At 44.3% G+C, this 13,094-nt stretch overlaps 1 protein-coding gene across 2 annotated transcripts in view; it reads left to right on the top strand.

The window, feature by feature from the left end:
• Positions 1-13,094, top strand: part of LOC147661143 (chondroitin sulfate N-acetylgalactosaminyltransferase 2-like) — a 199,739-nt gene that overhangs the window by 166,864 nt on the left and 19,781 nt on the right. Inside the window, exon 1 of one of the 2 annotated variants that reach the window (XM_086951285.1) lies at positions 4,817-4,939. The exons of the other annotated variant lie outside the window; for it this stretch is intronic. The gene's annotated coding sequence lies outside the window, so the exon portion shown is untranslated. Of the gene's footprint in view, positions 1-4,816; positions 4,940-13,094 lie in introns of those variants that run through there. 2 annotated transcript variants of the gene reach the window in all.

Raw genomic sequence — 13,094 nt, 5'->3', positions numbered from 1 at the left:
CTTACCCTTCACACCAGCTTGGATATATCTACTACTCTCTTCACAGAAAGTTTTAAAACAGGCTCACCAGGTCCCTCTGCTTAATGCTACAATTTCATAGGCAATCCTCACTATACATTCAACCATGCAATCTAAGGTCCCTAAACTTGTGTTGTACGCCCACAACACGTGATATATGCTATACCACAATTTTGAAACAGAACAAATGCACTGTGTAACTTTTCTAGCTACACTACTCTTGCCATGGCATACCAGGAATTTTTCACACTACTGGAAAAATTCCTTAAGACTACATATAACAATCTGACAAAATCAAAAACTTAACATTTGTTAAACATCAGTCCTATGACTATACCAACATATATGTAACATACATGTAACATGCATGTCAAAAACAACATATAAACCGTCTGATGCTACCAAATTGATGGAGCCCAGAAACTAAAATTCTTTATAAATGATGACTCAATCCACTATCACACTTACCAATCAATACCAGGCCCATAAACATAGTGAGTGAGGTGAATGGATACTATATGTTGTATAACTTTTAGCAATACACTATCTATAATAAGCAAGACCAGCTTGTCATTTTAAAAAGTTCATTAAAACATATTTAAGAAAACTTAGGTTTGGAACTTTATTAAGCAAGCATTAGAAAAAGTCATATAAGTTTTATTCAGCATTTTATAAAGAGAGCTTAATTCAAGATAATATTATTCATTAGCAGAAATAAGTGAAAAGGAGCATTTCCAAAACCTAACTAACTCCCTGTCTCTACCCTCATCACCTGGAAACAAAGTCTTTTAAAAGTCACCTTTCCTTACGTGTATTTATCGGACAGCAGAACACGTCCTTCTGGAATCAAGAGCGTAAGCCAAAAGTTTGCAGCTAAAGCCTATTCTTATACCCTAAAATAAGCTGAGCTAACTATTTTTCACATTCCAACAGGTGGCTTAGCATCAGCAGGCCTCTTTTAGAAGGCGTCAATTTTCTGCGCCACTTTTTGCTTGCGTCACTGCGCCACTTTCAGCTTGCGTCACTTTTTCAGAAAACTATTATTTAAACAAACACAAAAGAATAATTAATTCAGATAAAACAAACCCTTCTGTTACCCACCCTTTCCCTGCTAGTAATTAACCCATTAATAAATGACAACTAGCAGAAGCAAACAAATAAAGCAACACATATAATAACTACCATTCTTCATGTAGTCCAGCTTTATGTTTCTGAAAGAATAAAAAGATGATTAAATGATACACAGACAGACAAACACAACATAGGACATACATATAAGCACATATAAAAGCACATGCCATGAATGATCAGCTGCATATTAATAGTGACAAAGACAATAGGACAGACATAACAAACAGGACAATATTAATAATGTGTTACAAAAACAGACTTGAAAATGCAACAAGAGCACATATAATTAGTTTCCCGCGTGTATCGTGTATATGTGTGGTGCAAACGTAATCTAGGTTGGGTTAATTAAACAAATCATGCAAACACTCATTAATATATTATTTCAAATTATGAGAGTATGTCATCACGAGCCAGAATAAAATATTTTCTAAAGCTCGCTCTATCAGTTTCATAAGTTGAATAAGCAACATCTACAGCTTCCTTGAATATAATATTGAAAATGCTCAAGTTCAGACATGATGAGACTTTGAAAGAACTATAAAAAGTTTAGTTGAAGTTTCATTAAAGGCAGCAAAGGGTGGCTCTGCTGCAGAGTTAAGATTGTTTTTTTCACTCAAGGTGGGGGTGAAAATTAAGTGCGGGCCATCTCATCACCAGCTTTTTAGAACTTTAATTCATTGCGCAGACACTGATCAATGTTTTTGCTGGTAAAGTTAAGGACATCAATATAGGGCCCCTTTTCAATGTCCATATTAATTTACTACTGGGTCTAAGACTTGAGTGACCCAGCACACTTAAGCCTTGCTCCATCTACTTTTACATGCTGATTCTGCTCCTCTGTGTGTAACTCTTGTCTCGCTTCCATACTCACACCTATCTGCACCCCCACTTTATTGTTTGTTTTACCCCTTTCATTCGCCTCTCTGCTCCCTTTCCACTTATCCTAGGTGGGCAGTTTCCATTGTGATGCCTGCCATTCTATCTATTGCTCTGCGCCCTGCAGGATATTCTACCTTTCATTCAGACAGGGGCAGGGCACCCCTTACAGGAAAGGGCACTTTAATTAACTGTCTAACAGCTGTCATCAACAGGCAGATGCATCCATTAGGCCCACAGAGGGCCAGATGGGGAGATTGATAAAACAAAGAAAACATTTAAACTCTTAGGGGGTCCCAAGGGACTCAATACTCTGGAATCTTTAAAGATGTGAGGCCCCACGGCTCCGAGTAGGCGCGGGGCCCTGGGGAGCTGCCCATGCCTAGCGCCGGCTCTGTTCGCTGCACTTTGCCAGTAGTTGTGTTTTTGCGCAACATTTGCACCTTGTAATCTATGGTGAACAAGGCATAAAACCTTCTGGTAGGATGGTGCTGGTTGCCTGAGCGAGGTCCCTTGAAAAGGAATTGACAAAGCACTGGAGGGCACATGTTTCAGTCAGCGAGAGAGTGGCTAAGTGTTGTTTGTAATCTGCAGGAAATCCTGTGCAACTCACACGTTCTACATTTAAATTTTAGTACGTATTATTCTTTGGCACCGTCTAAATGATAAAAGGTGACATATGTTTAGTAATAATGGAACCTATTATTTAAGCACTAGAGACCAGTTTGTTTTTAAATAGTCAGAGCAATTATTAGCTACACTGTGACAGGAGTCGCACACCCGCTAGTTACAAATTGCTCTGCATGAAATGCCACAGTAGGAGGTAATAACCCTCTAATAGCCCACATCGCTACAAGCTTGTATTTATTTATTTATAAAGTTTTATATAGCACGATCTTGACCCAAGAGGGTATCCGAGCGCTATACATTTAGGATTGTTGCGTTAAAAGTTACATCAGTTACAAGAGCATAGTACCAGCAGGAGAAGTATCACCCACAGATACCAGGTACTAGAACATAAATGCTACTTTAGTGGAGATGTGAACTTGAAGCTCCTCGACCTGCACCGAGACTGGGGTCCAGGGGAGCACAAGTAACACCAATGGAAAGTTCTTACTGAAGGTAGTGTTGAATCTGCAGACTTTCATCCAGCAGGATAAGTGGGAGCAACATCCAATCGTAACACTAAGCGGCACAGGGACGTGGGGTCCTTTCTAGTATATGAATGATCACGCTAGCACAATACACATCATGGTTCAGCCTTCTCGGGTAACATGGAGCTGCGTGTTTCTGAAAATGCACTTCCATACCAACAACAGTACAGCTCTGTGAAGTTTTTAACAGCACGCAGCACTGCCACGGAACCAACAGCATGCAGCGCTGCCACAAAACTAACAGCACACAGCACTGCCATGGAAGAAACCGCACACAGCACTGCCACAGAACTAACAGCACGTAGCGCTGCCACAGAACTACCAGCACACTGTGCAGCATCAAGGCAGCAGCACACAGTACATCCGTTAACCCCTTGCATGACGGCCCCCATCCGTCATGCACTACGGCGCTCGTGTGTTGCTGGGGGCCGTCATAAACATGCCCACCTGCGATTTTGCCGCACAGGCTCAGAATCGCGGCAGCATGCAAGGGGTTAAACCAACAGCATGCAGCACTGCCACGGAACCACCAGACCGCAGCGCTGCCACTGAACCAACAGCCCGCAGCGCTGCCACTGAACCAACAGCCCGCAGCGCTGCCACTGAACCAACAGCCCGCAGCGCTGCCACTGAACCAACAGCACAACACAGCCCTGCCACAGAAGCAACATGCATGCAGCGCTGCCACAGAACTAACAGCACAACACAGCCCTGCCACAGAAGCAACATGCATGCAGCGCTGCCAAAGAACTAACAGCACACAGTGCTGCCACTGAACCAACATGCACACAACACTGCTACAGAAGAAACACTGCTGCTGAGTCAGCAGCACACAGCACTACCACTGAACCAACAGCATGCGGCGCTGCCACAGTCAGCAGCACACAGACACAGCACTGCCATTCAGTCAGTAACACACTTTTGTTGGAAGAACCAATAAAGAACTCTGCGGGGAATATAATTATTTCAAACACTGCGCACCTCTACAAGTAAATCTGAGACTGGGAACTTCACTACACACAACATACACTCCATAACACATGGATAAAAGACATTGTCATTTACAACCCCAATAGCTCTAACTTAAGCAAATGCGAGACCTATTGCATTTCCAATGCCTGTTCATTGAGGTGGTCTTCTCCTCTTCATGCCCTGGTATCCAGTGCTCTCATATAAGATGTATTAAGCAAATTGTGCTCGAAATGTGACAGGCTGAGTCATATTCGCACGACCCACTGTACTACCTAACTGCCTGGCCTTTAGCGCAAATTACCACCGGTGCCCTCTAACCACTAAAATAACTCGTTTTCATGGAAAACGTATTCGAGGAGCCTTCCGAAATGAATACATTATGCAAATAATATGAAATCACCCTCCCGTGTCCCAATCTTACGGAAATCGATTTTCCAAACGGAGGCTCACAGTGATTGCCGAGGCACGCCTGGCTGCTGCAGACTCTGGGATACTTCCTGCAGTCGCGAACACCATCGAGGACTGGAGGTCGCGTTTGCGTTTGAAATGCCGAGAGACGCATGTAATCCCAGAATGCCTTTGGTGCTGCCGGTCTCTTTAGAGGTTGGTCCGAGAAGTGCTATTTGCGTGCTAAATGTGGCGCCCTAGTGTAGATGATGCGCTGGCATATTAGAAACTGCGTGCCCTGTGGTAACCCTGCGTCCCTCAGGCTCTGCTGGCAGTCTGTGCCTTTCTGGGTCATGGAGAAAAAGAGCCTTATCTCTCAGATCAGAGAAGCTGCGAAAACTGTGAGTATAAATGAGCGCCGGGGCTACACTGTATAGTATAATAATGAGAAACTCTCGTGTACGCTCGGGTGACCACTTCAGCTTTTATACGAAAGAGCCCAGCTGTGTGTTTGTCAAAGAGATTGTATTTCCGGAGTTTAGCAGCGTGAACGTTTGTAACCCTCTGTGGTGCCTCGGATCGACTTACTTTCATAGGGAGGTGGCTTCACTGTGCGGGGAAGCGGCTGTCTGTAGTGTGTGCCTACGCAGATAGGGAGACCTCTGTTGTAAGTGACTTCACTCCTCAAGGATGCAGCCCGCTGCAGTTGCCGACTCATATGCAAGGGGGGGAACTGCCAGAGAGCACTTTTCACTGTGTAACTTCACAGGGAATGAGGTCTCTGCTGTGTGTAACCTCACTGCACAGAGAGCAAGGTCTCGGGCTGCTGTGTACGACACAAGCAAAGAGGATTTGCTTCTGCAGTGACTTGCCAGCTCTATACAATGTGACCCCCTTTTCTCTCGTCATCTTAGTCTCCTCCATTCTCCCCTGCTTACTCTCCTCCTTTCTCCCCTGCTTACTCTCCTCCTTTCTCCCCTGCTTACTCTCCTCCTTCTTTGTTTCTTTTCCTCTCCACGCTCTCCTTCCACCCTGTTCTCTCTCTCTCTCTCTCTCTCTCGTTCCCGACCCTCTTTACATATTCTTCCTGTCCCGAACCACTTCGAGTTCTTCTTCTAGTGCTGTTGGGGTTTCCCATCCATTTCCTTTGGGACCCCTCCAACTCGCCCCTTCAGTGGACTACCTGCATAGGGCACAGCACCTGGCCTTTCTTTCCTGGCTGGGCTTCCTTAAGGATGGCTGTTTCCTCTTATACCAGGGTCAGCTGATAAGTTTTGTTCCTCAAAAACGGGCTTGAGTGCATGCAGTTCAGAAGTTTATTTATTCATGTTATTAGCGCATTAACCTAAAAGACAGTTGCTATGTATAACTGTTTTTGAAAGCCTTGATGTTGTGGTTTTATATTGGAATCGTCATTGTGCTTTTGATTCTTCCTTGATCCCCACCCAGTGGCAATCTAGGCAAGCACCAGACACTACTCTGTAATGCTGTTATGTTCTCCCTTTCTTTCTGCTATCTCCTACCTTTTCTCTCTCCTCCTCTTCATCACATCCATTTCCCTCATTTTGTTTTTATCTCAGCCCTCGCCTCTTTCTCACGTACGCTGCTTTCACATTTTTCTTTGCTTTCTCGCCATTTCTTCCTTTGTTTCCTTTAACTCCATTTCCGTCTCCTCTTTTTCCTTTTTCTCTCCATGCACAATGTCTCTCCGTTCTCACTTTCTCTCTATCCTCGGTTTCCTGCCGGCCTCTGCCTCAAACTCCTTTTTCACCCAAAAAAATAAGTTGACTGCACTGAGGCAGAATAAAAGTAGTTTAAAAAAAACACCAACAAAAACTTTGTTATAATTTGAAATACCTTCTGTACAACTCCCTGCTTTTTCCATTGTCCCCCGTAAGTCAGTTAGATGTTCATAGACAATAGGGGGATCCACTTGACCAACTGTGCATTAGAGCTGAACTTTGGTACTAGATTAGTCGACCAGTCTATAACATGCAGGGCTCCGATTGGATCCTGGCCATGTGATTGCTAATTGTGTGCCCCTATTTAATCTGGAACCTAGGCGTGTACAGCAGCGGCATCCAGGTGAAGGATGACTGTTTAAGGGCATTGCCTGTTTATTCCTGGAAAGAGCCCGGTTCTCCTTTCATCCACCACTGAGGATATTCTAGGAAATAGTTGCTGCTTTGTGCGTCAAATAGCTGCCTGGTGCATATTAGCTGCTCTTGGGCGCAGTCTGCCGGGGAGTATTTGCTTCTGGACATAGACCATAGCTACCTGCTGAGGGATATTTGCTCCCGGGTAAAACTCATAACTAGCTTCTATAGTTGCTCCTATGGACAGCTCTCAGACAAAAAAAATAGCAATGCAAAGTACAGTACCATGGAAACTCCGACAACGATTAGTAAATGAATTCATCTCTAAGAATTAAAAATAAATACCAAATTGAACTAACTCGACTCTGTCCATTTCTCCTCGTTCTGCTAATTCCTGTAGTACTTGTGCTGGCCGCATGAAGTCACAAACGAAATAATGACCAATCCATATGAATTAGAAAATACCTATTCCTACACCTTTTAATCTGAATCTGTGCCTGTCCATAACTCCTCTGTCCATATTTATCAACTTTACTAGCTAAACCTTACTGAATCCTCGCTCTAGTTTAAATGACCCAGCATGAATAACTTCATTTAGACCATAAACACCATGCAATAATTAGTCAGGCATTCTCTAATAGTGTAACTTAATATAGGGCAAACTGAAATACTTACAAATAGCATGAAAAACTAATTTGAGGCTTCATGGAGTAGCGTGCTACCAGTCTGCCAAGGCTTCAACGCCTCTTCAGGGTAATAAGCAATGTATATAAATTCACAGTACAATACAAGGCGCAATAGCTACATTACTATTCTTTGAGGGACTTAAAGTTGTGTCTAGGGGCCAGAAGAATTGAAACTTTCTCAGTGCCCTTCAGAAGTATCTCTGAAAAGGAAGGTCATTTTGCCAATTTACATGTCAGAAGTGTTTTAAAAGATAAAACGGAACATTTTAGTGTATGTAATGAGAGAACATTAAAAGTGAACCTCAGCTTTTTGGCGCACGAATCAACATGGAATATGATTTACAACTTTTTTTTCTTCTTTTCCTTTCAAAATACCCCCTTCCATTGTCACCTTAAACATTTGCCACACTTGGGATGTTTTAAATAACATGTTTTTATTGTGATAAACTAAAAAGTGCGATCGAGTAGCAGTCTGTTCACATTGCTTAGCCCTTTACCTTATTTCCCCTAGCTCACATTGTATGTAACTATGTCTGGTGTGTGGGAGAGGGCCAACTGAATTATTTACCACAAGGCGGGGCGCAAGGGAGGCATGGCTTAAATTGTTGAAGACCTCCACTTCACAGAAGGGTGGTTGTCTTGGGTCAGCCTTCTGTGTGACTGTACTTATCCACTGGGCCTCTTGCTTTTTTTAATTTTTTTTTTGTGGCCAAGAGAACCGCTAGCTCCCATGCTTCGTGGCTCTTAAGGGTCACAAAAGTAGACTGATGCCTGCAGTTGTGAGTTTGCCTGTCAGTGGATCTCCGTGTGAAGGAGGCGTCCAGCAATCTCTTGGCCTGAGGCCTGAGGCTAGCGTGAATGGATGAAGAACAGCCGCCTGAAACTGAACTCGGACAAGACGGAAGTCCTCATCCTGGGATCTTCACCCTCCGCATGGGACGACTCCTGGTGGCCCCCCGCCTTAGGCAGCGCACCCAAACCATCAGACCACGCACGCAACCTGGGCTTCATCCTTGACTCCTCCCTCTCCATGACCAGACAAGTCAACGCTGTCTCCTCGTTGTGCTTCAACATCCTGCGCATGCTACAGAAGATCTTCCGGTGGATCCCCACCGAGACCAGGAAGACGGTCACCCAGGCCCTCGTCACCAGCCGTCTGGACTACGGCAACTCCCTCTACGCCGGAACCACCGCCAAACTCCAGAAGAGACTCCAGCGGATCCAGAACGCCTCAGCACGACTCATCCTGGACATCCCCCGCCGCAACCACATCTCCGGACACCTGAGAGACCTGCACTGGCTCCCGGTCAACAAGAGAATCACCTTCCGTCTCCTCACCCACGCACACAAAGCCCTACACAACCAAGGCCCAGGATACCTCAACAGCCGCCTCAATTCCTACGCTCCCAAACGCCAGCTCCGATCGACCGGACACGCCCTCCCCGCCGTCCCCCGCATCCGAAGAGCCACCACAGGAGGAAGGTCCTTCTCCTACCTCGCCGCCAAGACTTGGAACTCCCTCCCGGCCCACCTCCGCCTGACCCAGGACAACCTCGCCTTCAGGAAGCAGCTCAAGACCTGGCTGTTCGAGCAGTAGCGGACCCCCTCCCCTAGCGCCTTGAGACCCTCCGGGTGAGTAGCGCGCTATATAAATGCTTTGATTGATTGATTGATTGAATGTGAATGAAGTAGCTGCTTCAGAGGATTATTCCCTACGGTTGGGTTTCCTGATGTGGGATGAGTCTGCCAATCTTTCAACAAACCTGTGTGAATTATAATTGTTTTGTAGGATTTTCTGGCAGGATAGCCTGCAGGGAGCTGAACGAGCCAGTGTTGGCAGTTTTGTTTTGTACTCGAATGAATCTTGTGTTCTTCCAAATCCCTTAAGTGGGTGCTTGCCTGAGTCTTAACATTGCAACTCTTCTGCCTCTTCAGTTTCTTTTCTGAATTCTGTTGTTTGTGATCTAGGTACTAATAGACCATATCTTGCCCTGGTTACTTGATTTCCCTGTCTTTATATAGTTAAGACAGATTGGTTCTCTTCTTGCCTGGTTTCTGTTGATATTATTGAATTAATTTGTTCTGCGTTCTTGTGTCTGTACTTCCAAGCCCGTTTTCCACCTGTCTCCTATGGCCGTGACTCTTTGTCCCATTCCAGTCGTTGCATTTGAGGTATAATTTCCTCACAGTAGACTACTTGCGAGCCTCCCGGACGTTTGGATTCCCAACACCGCCTGCCGTCTAGATTCAATTAGACGCCGCCCAGCCGCAGTTTCCTCCGGCTACAGGACCCCTTGCAGACGATGATGCTGCTGCCCTTGCCAGTGTTAGAATCCTCCTATATTGCTAACCAGCACACTGTTTGAAATTGACAACCCTGTCCTGATGACGATCCCGACTTACAGGGATCGAAACGCCGTCAACATCGCAGCGCAATTTTATGGCGCAATTAACGTTGTTGGCTCTTGAAAAATTATCTGTACCATGTTGTAAGTGATTATAACTTAATCCTGTAGAGCCAATTCTGTATAATTTTTTGTCACTTTTGCGCCACTCACGGTGTACATACCCAGCACTTGTTTTCTCCACTTGTCACTCATTCTATATATCACCTTATCACCAAGTGCACTCGGTTGTCACATGATTCTCTCTGCACAGTGCAACAACATACTGTAATTTCATGTGATACATCTTTTCCCGAAATGGTGAATAACAACCCTTTAAATCATATGAGCCTCCTTGTTTCTTGTTCATGTAATGCTGACTGCATACATTTATTAATTGTCTAAATATTGTTACCTGTTGGGAACTGTTACTTTCTAAACTCCACACCCATCCCAACGTGGTTTATGGGTTTACTCCTGTTGTTCTCACACGGATGTATCTACAGGCATCTGCCAGGTGAGACTTCCCTGCAGGTGAATAAGGCTTTGATATTTTTGGTGTATGACATTTATGCACTTGCTATATGGTTTCTGCTATGTGTGACAAAACTGCTCAGGAAAGACTTAGTCTGCAGTGAGAAATGTCCTTGTCGCCGCCTTAGGTTCCTTTTAGGTTTTGCCTGCATGTTGCTTGCGCAGTGCTTGCAAAATCTCTCGTAACAAAACAAATCTTAAAAGCGGCTTAGCACGCACATTACCTTTACTTACAATTGGTTGGCTCCCACACCACTCTAGTTTCCTTTCTTCCTGTTGGTCAGTGCCTCCTCCTGCCTCCAGTTTCCCACTCAGCTTTACATCTTTGTCCTTCCTATGGAGCTTGGACCAAGTACTACTTCCGACTGCCAGTGTCCTTCCACTTGTAACTTACTTTATTTAATTTTTACTTTCGAGCATTTTCATTCTGTGTATTTGTAAACAAAGGAAGGGGCTTGTTTTTGGGTGGTCAATCAAGAGTGGCGCCCGCAGTGTGTCACGTGTATTATTTCTTCTACCTTATGTGACGGTGCTACGGAAGAGAGGAGAAACCCAACACCTCCAGTAGGGACCTAAATCCACAAAAAACTGATAAAAAAGGGGATCTGTGCACACGTCGTCTTAGTATAACCTAAATATCGTTATTCTTTACACATGGAACCAAAGTAAACAGTGAATCGTTGCACATGTAGTCTTGATTGATGTTTTTCCTCACGTTTTCTTTAATCACAACGCCCAGCTAACACGTGTTTCGTCAGGGCAATCTGCCCAAGACTTCATCAGGGCTCCAATCGGGCCAACTTTGCAACGTTATGCACTTTAATTATGACTGTGCTCTCCGCCGGTTGTACTTCCGTCCTGGCTGCTGGGAAATATGTAGAAAAAACACCGACAATAATTTGCGACTAATATACTGGTAAGTACCAGTAGACAAAAGAACACTAGTTTCATGTCATTGTTCAGGCAGAACCAGTATCTCCGCCATCTGTGGCGTCCGTGTCTGTATGCGGAAGTCATTCTGTTTGTTTGTGTCTGTCCCTACCACCACCTTACTTCCGTCATTGCATGCCCCTTTCCCACATACCCTTTCCCCGTTCGTTGCTGGCCTGTCCCTCCCACCACCTAGCTTCCGTCACTGCATGCCCCTCCCCACCCTGTTGCTAGTTTCTTCCTGCCTATCTCCATCATTGCTTGTTTTTTATATAGTGCGAATTTCACTGAAAGGACTTGGCGTGCTTTACATGAGTGCCAGTTACATTGCACAAGGACAAATCCATTTTTCAGGCTCAAGGAGGTTAATTGATTTACCCAGAATCACAGGATGTTGAGCTGGGCTGAGGCTCGAACCTTGTCCCAGAGCTCCAAAGTCAGCAACTCTGACCATAACGCCACGGCCTCTCCATGCTCAGTGTTCCAGCTAGCTACAGTTTGACACTCCATGGCCATTTGTACAAGAGTATAAACTGCTTATTAAGTATAGGAAAATTAGCAATTTTAACTTGTTTGTATGTGTGTAGCTTAAATAAGAAAAAAACTATGATCTGGTCTGGCCATATTGTATCTTTTTTTACATTTTTTTTAACTTTCAACTGTGTAGCACAGCAGCCCGCGCTGCTGTTCAACATTTTAAAAGAAATGGCCAAACCACTAGACCTCGCATAGGTAAAACCCATTCACTTTGCCAAATCTTTTTTTTTTTTTTTTTACTAAGCTGTGCATCCCACAAGCAGCCTAGAATTTCGTGGCAGCCCTCTAAAAAATGTCAAAACAGTGATTCTTGAATCCAACTGAAAGATTTCCAAGACTGGGTCAGTTTTTCCATGGATGTGCTATTAATTCAATAGTAAAATTCCAATGCACGTTTTTGAGTAGACTTATGAAAAAAAGCATCGATGTTTCACGCAGACCGTTTTAGATGTGAATGCACAGTGGTAATTTTTTATATTCGAGTATATAGCTTATGGAAAGAAGTTTATTCCAGGTATTTCATTACATGTTTAAGTCGAGGCTGGGCAGCGCACGCGCTGCTTCAAGGGATGCAGTATTCGAGAGTGGCTTTGAAGCCCCACCCACATTTTTAATTGGCTTGTGTCATTGTCCTTCGTAAACGCAGGCTTCCGAGTCGTTATTAGGCTTCTTATTCCCTCCTTGGTACGTCTTGTCTGCATTTGTTACCTTCCATAATGACTGGACCATTTACTTGTCTTGTTACACGGTTTGCTTTAGCTTGACTGTGAGCACTATGTTGTTTACTGATTTGCCTCTATTCCTCTTTTCCACCCACTACGTCGCAGCACGCCACCCGCTTTTATCTTATTTACTAATAGCGGCCTGCTTTAACTATAGCGGCCGCGTTTCTTTTTTTCTTTTTTTAGCAGCTCGGTCCGCTTTAAGTATAGCGGCCACACTTACTTGTTGTTGTTTTTTTCTTTGTTTGTTTACTAGCGCCCATGTGTCCTTTCATATTCATGGAGGCCACACCCCTTTCTTTAGACAAGCCGCGGCTAAAGAAAGGTGCGCTGCCGCTATTAAAGTGAAAGTAAGGTATGAGCGCTTTTACAAAACAAAATCTGTGAACTTGACAAACAGATGTTTTTTTTGTCAAAGCTCCCCATGCCACGGTTTCACTATAATGTCGTTCATGCCCCTTTGTTTAGACACGGCTGGCCTCCTTGAATGTGAACATCCCGCATCAGCAATAGTAAACAAATATTTCCTTTGCAATAGGTCTCGCATTTGCGAGAGTTTAAACTATTGCATTGCCAATAGCTCTAACTCTCATAAATGTGAGACATATTTCATTGCAAATGCTTGTTTTGGTTTCACTGAAGGAAGAGACCCGGACGAGACAAGTGT

Source organism: Lissotriton vulgaris, unplaced genomic scaffold (genome assembly GCF_964263255.1).
Source record: "Lissotriton vulgaris unplaced genomic scaffold, aLisVul1.2 SCAFFOLD_1713, whole genome shotgun sequence".
Lineage (NCBI taxonomy): Eukaryota > Metazoa > Chordata > Amphibia > Caudata > Salamandridae > Lissotriton > Lissotriton vulgaris.
Note: the sequence above shows the minus strand (reverse complement) of the source record. Positions and strands in the feature narration are given on the sequence as shown.